Raw genomic sequence first — 7,798 nt, forward strand, 5'->3', positions numbered from 1 at the left:
GTGTGTGTGTGTGTGTGTGTGTGTGTGTGTGTGTGTGTGTGTGATTTTAGAATTAGTGATAGCTTCTGGCCATTTTGCTGTCTGGGACTACAAAGCAGCAGACAGAACCGTGAGTGGAAACAAAGAATGGTGTGGGGCAATAGGGCAATAGATTGAAATTGCTCTCTGGGCTTCGGGGTCTTTATTTATTTTTGTCTGCAGGAGAAGAGTGCTTTAATGAGAACCATGCAGATGCCCACTGCCATTTCACTTATCAACACAAGACTCAGGTGAATTATATCAGAACGAGTCAGTTTTCTGAGTGGAACTGACTCAGGTCATTGGTCAAGTCTTCTATGAACTTACAAAGCCGAGGCTCCTCTCCAAATGCCCGCTAATGGGTGCCTTTTGGCTCGGTCATTCTCCCACTGAGAACTGGATCCCTTCTTCTCGTTGTTTTGCTCCTGTGTGGTTGGTGTCCTTTTGTTTACTCTCTTTTGAGTCATTTCCAGTTTAGAGCTTTCAGCATCATTGCATCCCACTAAAGTTTCTTGGAGATATCCACTCTTCCTTTTTTCCAGAATACAGCACCATCTAGCTCTGTTCAGGGCTGCCCTTTGACTAACAAACTCATTCAGGGAGTTTAGTCTTTCTGGGACTCAATTTTAACTTGTATAAGTTGAGATAATAACAATAGCATCAAGGTGGCAATAATTAGCCAAGATCCCATTTTTCAAAGCATTTAACACTTTTCCAAGGACATGGCAAAGTTTGGAGGAAACCCCAGCTCCTCTTATTAGCAGTGGCGATGACGTCAGACCCAACACATTCTTCTTAACTTCAAGGTAGTATTTTCCTCCGTAGTGGAATCACTGTCAAAGGAAAAAGAAAAATGATGGACTCCATTGCCTCTGGCTGAACAGCACTTCTCTGCTGATTTCTCAGCAGCCTTCGTGGCTCTTGGCTCAAATACCAGATCCATTCTGCACAAAACATCTCCTCGCTTATTAATTATATCAGTAGAAAACCCGACTATCTGGGAAAGCGGAGGTGTCCTCTCTAGCCATAGAGCTTCAGGCTATGGAGATGTGTAGCAAAGGCACACACTGGGCTAGGAGTGGGAGCAAGCCTGAAAGAGAAGGGACACAATTAGTTTTGTAGCAACATCATATTAATTTCTGGGGCTTGGCTGAGGTTCAAGCTGGCATGGGTCCTGTTGACTTCACCAGGATCAATGCCACCATACCATATGAAACTCTCTGTAACACATCATTTCCTGCTCTATATGAATACTTTTCATCATTTTGACATTAATTTTTGACTCAGTCCCATTTATAAAAACAATCTTTGTCTTTTGACCATGTTTCTCTGACTCTTATACAATCTTTTCTCTTAAATATAGGTGGCAAATGCAACCATGACCGCAGTTTCCTTCTTGTTGGCTTCCCCTCTTTTATCTAGAAATTGGTAATACACACACACACACACACACACACACACACACACACACACAAGAGTGAATAAAAAATAGCTTAAAGTCAATGGAAATCTTAAATACACATTAATGGCTCACCAACACCTAAAGTTACCACATCCCCTCAAGTAAATAAATGTAAATCTTAGAAATCATAAATAGTCAGGCAGTGGTGGCAGCGCACGCCTTTAATCCCAGCGCTCAAGAGACTGAGGCAGGCAAATCTCTGTGAGTTCGAGGCCAGCCTGGTTTACAAGAGCTAGTTCCAGTACAGGCACAAAAGCTACACAAAGAAACCCTGTCTTGAAAATCACACACACAAAAAAGAGATAAAAGAATACCGTCTGATTTGCTAACCTTTGAGTTAAAAAACCTATGTGAACATGAATTGTGTTTTTATTAGTACTGTCTTGGCTCTTTCCAATATCCTTGATTTTGCATTATGGAAACAAGGCTCCGAAAAGACAACATAACTTGGAAAAGAAACCGTGAATCAGCAGGAATGGTCTCTATTGTATTTTCCAGAATGTCCTGTGATGGAATAAACCAGGGCTCATTTACTCATTAAGCAAATCAAACCCTTCAAATCAATGCTTTATTTGAATAATGATAAGGAGAAAATTCCCCCTCAGGAGGCAGAAAACACACAGACCTGCTTTTCCTTTCCAGCTTAGGGAGGTCAGCTTATTGAATTAGGAATGTTAATATTTTCCAAGCAAATATCCCTTTCCTAGGAAAATGGAACCTCCCACTAAAACTGTTGATATTACCTGCAGGAACCTTTCTGTATCATCAGCACCAAGATGCCCATGTGTGTTTACAGTTTCATTAAGAGCTCTGGGTTTCTCCCAAATTTGCATGTATTCTTCCTTTTGAGTAAATGAGTTTGTGGCACTGGACTGTAATCCCAGCCACTGGGGAAGGTGAGGCAGGAGAAAATGGAATTAGAGGCCAGTTTAGGCTACTTACTCTCTCTGTCTCTCTCTTTAGCGCGTGCACACACACGCATTCCCCTAGACAAATATAAGAGACAAGTCATGAATGATATAAATTATATCCTCTCCTTTCTTCTTCTCTCCCTCCTACCCTTCCTTCTTTCGTTTTACCCCTTAGTCTGTCAACAAATGTTTTTGTCAAGTAATAGAAACAAATATGAGTGACGATAATGAAATTAGTGGTGATAATAAAAATGTGGGGGGTTGAAATGTGAATGAGATGTATTTATCCTATTAGGCACTCAGCCTAGGGAGGAAGACAGATGAGAGTAACTATTAAACATAACAATAAATATAAAAGAAGCTCATGGAAGCAGAAAACAGAGGGGGCCAGCTCTGTCCTCGGGAATCAGGGAATATGAAACCAGCAGGCCAAGGATGAGAACAAGTAGCTAATAAATATTTTTAATAAATAGAAGACTCTTTGTATTGATATAAACAACATTTTACAGATGGATGTCCTGAATAGCAGACGAGTGAAGTCATTATCTTATGTTCCATGCCTGACGAGGCTTCTGGATTTGAATACATAATGACCCAAAAGACAAAACTTTTCCATTATCACAAGTGCCATTCCCTAAAAGAATGCTGCCCTTGAGATATACCTTCAGAGAGAACACTATTCATCATGTTCCTAGCTGTAGAAATGAAATCGGCTGTAATTGCTTAGGAGAAAATAAATTTATTAAAAGTTGTAGACAGCTCACCGAATTGTTGGCCAAGCTAGCCAACAGACTTGGACTCTCAGCTGGGCCTTCCAAAATGACTTCAACACCACATGGGGTTGGTCAGCCAAGGAGCTGTTCCATACCCCTCCCCAGGAACTATGGAGTTAGAGAAGTTGTCATAGCTTCAGCGAGTAAGGACAAGGTGAGCATAAGGTTGATGGAGCAGAGAGGTCACCTCGACAATGCTGGACCTAGAATTTTACACTCCTGCCTTGCCAGAGAAACAATGGTGTCATATCTTGACTTTCTTCCAATCTAACTCCATTTGACACTAAAGACTCACACACTTCCCTCCATTCGGTAGATCCTAATTTGCACTCAGAAATTATGCTGCAAAAGGAAAGGAAAATACAATTTTTTCCAGGCTTTCAGTACTGAGATGCAATTTCTATGGGCTTAGAGCTGTTGGTGGTAGAGTGGCTAATATAACACAGAAATCCTGTAATATAGTTAAGATTTTGCCTGTGGAATGGAGGAAGAAGTGGAGGACCAGAAAAAAGTGATTTACCTGGAGTCACATTTGTCAGTTTTCTTGCTCTGGGACAAAATACCTAAGAAAAACAACTTCTAGAGAGATTTATTTGGGCTCAGGATTTCAGAGGTTTCAGTCCATGGCTGGCTGGCTCAACTGAGAGAGAGCAGAGTGTTGGCGGTGGGAAGACCTTGTAGCCAGGAAGTGAGGGAGGGAGAGAAATAGGACTCTATACAATGGACTCATGTATTGATGAGGCTAGAGCCCTCACCATTTAATCACCTTCCAGAAGCCTTAACTGTGAACAGTGCTGTATTGAGGACCGAGCCTCTATACATGAACGTTAGGAACATTTCAGGTCCAAACCATAGCCCCATCTAAAGACATCTTCGCACCTTCTCTCTAGGTTTCCCAGTGCCTCCTCTTCAGCTGTGTAGCCCAGAGATTGGTTTTACATTCAGAGTTCAATAAGGCGGAGTATAAAGCCTTTACCCTCCAAATGCAAAGACAGAAAGAGAGAAAAATCCAAATACCTGCAAGTCCCGTAAATCGCCAGCTAAGTTCTAGCAGTGCTACAACATGTGGGGAGCCGACATGGGACTTCCGGTTACATAAAGGTGAAACAATGCCCTACTAAGGAATCTAATACGTGCATGACCTGGTCAAGTACTCACTTGTGGAATTTTACTGTTATTTCTCTGGATCTGACCCATCTTTTAGAAATGAGGCAACCATAGTTCAGTCCCAGAGAGGTGCTTCAAGGTACATCCACATGTCGCTGCAGCACCCAGATGTACCTGAAGTGTGAGCAGTTAAGCCTAAAACTCAGCAGAACAAACATAGACTTAGTATGGCTTTTGATGTGGTTGATTGGCTTAAATCAAACCCCTTATGCCCCATTCAAAGAATGGAAAATGAAATAGAGAGGTATTGCTAACATAATGAGGTAGTGATTTGGTCAAGGCAAGGTGATCCAGCTAACAAGCAGCATCCCTAAACATGACTCGGGGAGCTTAAGCAAGTTCTACTTACCTTTATGAAATCACAGATCACATCCCACACCAAATTAGAAATGAAGAACCACATAAGAGAAATGTATTAAGGTTCAGCTTTGTTTTGAACTTGTACAGTTGGTGAACTCCCTCCCTTCCTCACTTTTTTTCCAGCACTTGAATGCTGACGGATGGGGAGAAAAAACACACAGTATTGTCTCAAGGTCTCAAAGAGAACCCTGTTGGGTAGACACACCTAGAACCATTAAGGTGACAGCTACATCTATGACTTTATGGTAGCAACAGTGACTACATCGTTGTCACCTGACGAAGAGAAGTGGAAAAATAGGCAGAGTGAAGCCAGAGGTTTCTGGCGGTAAGGAGAATGTTCCGAAGAACGAGTCTTGTCCTATTTTGGAGTCAACAGACCTCACTGTGAGAAGAACTTGCTCACCTAAAATAAACGTCTGAAGCAATGTCTAAGCTTATTTGGACTGGCTGAATTCTTGGCAGAAGCTTATGCAAGAGAAAGACTGCAGGGCAAGGAAGGATCCTGTTGATAACTTTGTTGGCCCAGTGGCCGTCACTGTGTAGACTTTTCTCCCGGGCATATGTGGTGAAGAAACACAGCTGACAGTTCACTCTCCAGCAAAACTCTCTGGCAACAGCTGTCACTTCAACTGTTTCAGGCAATTTAACTCACTGGGCAGGGAGTGTGTTCACTTAAGCACCAATGGTCACCAGGCAAGTTGTGCCTGAAGGTCACGTGCTAGCTTTCTTACTGTCCAGTTTGCCTTTATGTTTCATGAAATTCTGTTTTTAGGAATCTATCTTTCCTTTCTTTCTTGCTCTCTCTCTCTCTCTCTCTCTCTCTCTCTCTCTTTCCTTCATTCTTTTCTTTCTTCCTTCTTTCCTTTCTTTCTTCCTTTCCTCCTTAGTCTTTTTAATTATTATTTTCCTCTTTCAGTTTCCCTTCATGCATCCAATAGACACGATTGGATATCAACTTTAGTTCTATGTCTGTTCTCCAGAAATGACTCCGGTCCAAGAGCCTAAATTCTCACCGTGTAAGGAATCTGTGCCCGTATCAGAAACACACTAATCAATATGGCATTGTAAGATTACCTTTGCAAGCTCATGCCACGATATGAGTGTGTGCTGGCCACTGGTGTCTATGCCTACTACCTGTGGAGCACACAGAAGAAACTTCTGTATGAAGGCTGCTATCAAAACCTCACTGCTTTTTAAAGGAAACAAGAATTTAGGAAGATACCAACAAATGATACAAGGCAGCATAGGCTGAGTTTTGCTGAAGGTGTGTATATTAGCAAACAGAAATGAGCTGCTGGGTGCAGTAGGGCTTGCTGATATCTTCCTAGAAGAGTCACACATCACTAGAATTAAAAAAAAAAGCAGATAGAGGGTTTTTAAAGAGAAGATGAAAGAGGGTACAGCCAGGAGGAGAGATGAAATTACCAAGCCAACAAGAAGAGAATGGGTTTACCTTTAATTTTCTTTCTCTTCTTATATCTAGGTCTTTCTAGAGCTTTTGTTTTGTTTTGTTCTTTGAGAAAGAGAGTACTTTTCTTTTACAGTATAATAGGTAGCATTCACTGATATATTTTTATATCAGAGATCCATTTGTATGTCCTTGATGTAGACTCTTCTTTGATCCATTATATTCAAATAAACATATTTGACGGGTGTTACTTAGCCATCTTAACATGACCTTTCCCTAATAGATAAATCACAGGGTTGGTTAAACAAAGCTCTGCCTAACTCTTCACTGTGCTGGTGCCTCTTGCTGCAAGCACACAGGCTGCTTATGTCCCTGGAGGGTGTCTGGGGAGTGATCCATGATTCACCCTCTAGGTTCTTTGTGAATTGAACAAAGAATCAGTGAGATACAGGCTAGTAGTAACACACACATAGATTTACTGAAAGTAAAAAGAAAAGTATAAACACATTCCACATTGTTCAAATTTCTTGAGACAAGAACCCTAAAGCCACTTGCTTAGCTTTGGTAGCCAGGACCCCAGAAAGGCCCAATGACTCTCAAAGATACAACCTAGCATTCCCAAATCAGTAGAACACTTAACTACATGGACGCTACACATGAAGTATCGTTGACCTCAAGCGGTACACTGCTCTTTGTATAACAGCTGATCTAACTGAAGGAAATATCTACAACTTTCTCTCAACCTGACTCGATATTCAGTGTGAGACTTTAGTGTCATCCTTGGGACTTACAGAGCATCTTTATGAGAAGGGATAAGTACTCAGGGTAGCTTGTTTCCACTCCACATTTATTATTTGCAAACATGTCTCTCAAAGATGCCTGAGGTAAGCCCAAAATTTTGGACCTATGACTTCTGAAGGTACATGAGCTCCCTCAACAACCATATCCTCTCAATACACCGTCACATAGTGTCCCTATTAAATTTCCCTTTGTCCTGTTGTTTGTACTCAGGAAGTGATAATTATAATTTAGAAAGCTTTATGGTGTTATGGAAAGAACATAGAGCTAAATGACTGGACACTCAACCACTTATTAGCTATGTGAATTTTCCTCTTCTCGCCTGTTAATTGGAGATCAGAACAATGAATAACACCCACTTCACAGGCTTTTGCGAGTGTAGACTCAGCCAATGAGCCTTGTGACTTCCAAAATATTATGCTTCCTGGTCTCTATCAGGGTAAGTAACTGGGCCAAGGGCCCTTTCCCTTCAGCCTTCAAATTCCTTACATGCAGATTGTATTCCCTGCAGAGTTCCTGGCATTGACTCACAGGTAGGGCTGGCCCTGAGTTCATTTTGGCAATGTGACTTGTAGGCAAGTCTATTGGGCATTTTCTTGACTGATGATTGACTTAGAAAGGCCCAGACCACTGTGGTCCTAGGGTATATCATAAAGCAAAGTGGGTAAGTCAGGAGAAACAAGCCAGTAAACAGCATTCCTCCATGGTCTCTGCTTCAGTTCCCCCTGCAAGGTTTTGTCTTGGAGCTCCTGCCCCGACTTCCTCCCTTGATGAACTATAAACTGCTTTTGGCCATGGTCTTTATCACAGCAATAGAAATCAAGTAAGACACTCCCTAAAACACCAAACCTCTAGTGTTGGGGGGGGGGGCTCTGAATCTATCATTTTCAATAAATTTCTC

This window comes from Microtus ochrogaster, unplaced genomic scaffold (genome assembly GCF_000317375.1).
Source record: "Microtus ochrogaster isolate Prairie Vole_2 unplaced genomic scaffold, MicOch1.0 UNK156, whole genome shotgun sequence".
Taxonomy (NCBI): Eukaryota; Metazoa; Chordata; class Mammalia; order Rodentia; family Cricetidae; genus Microtus; species Microtus ochrogaster.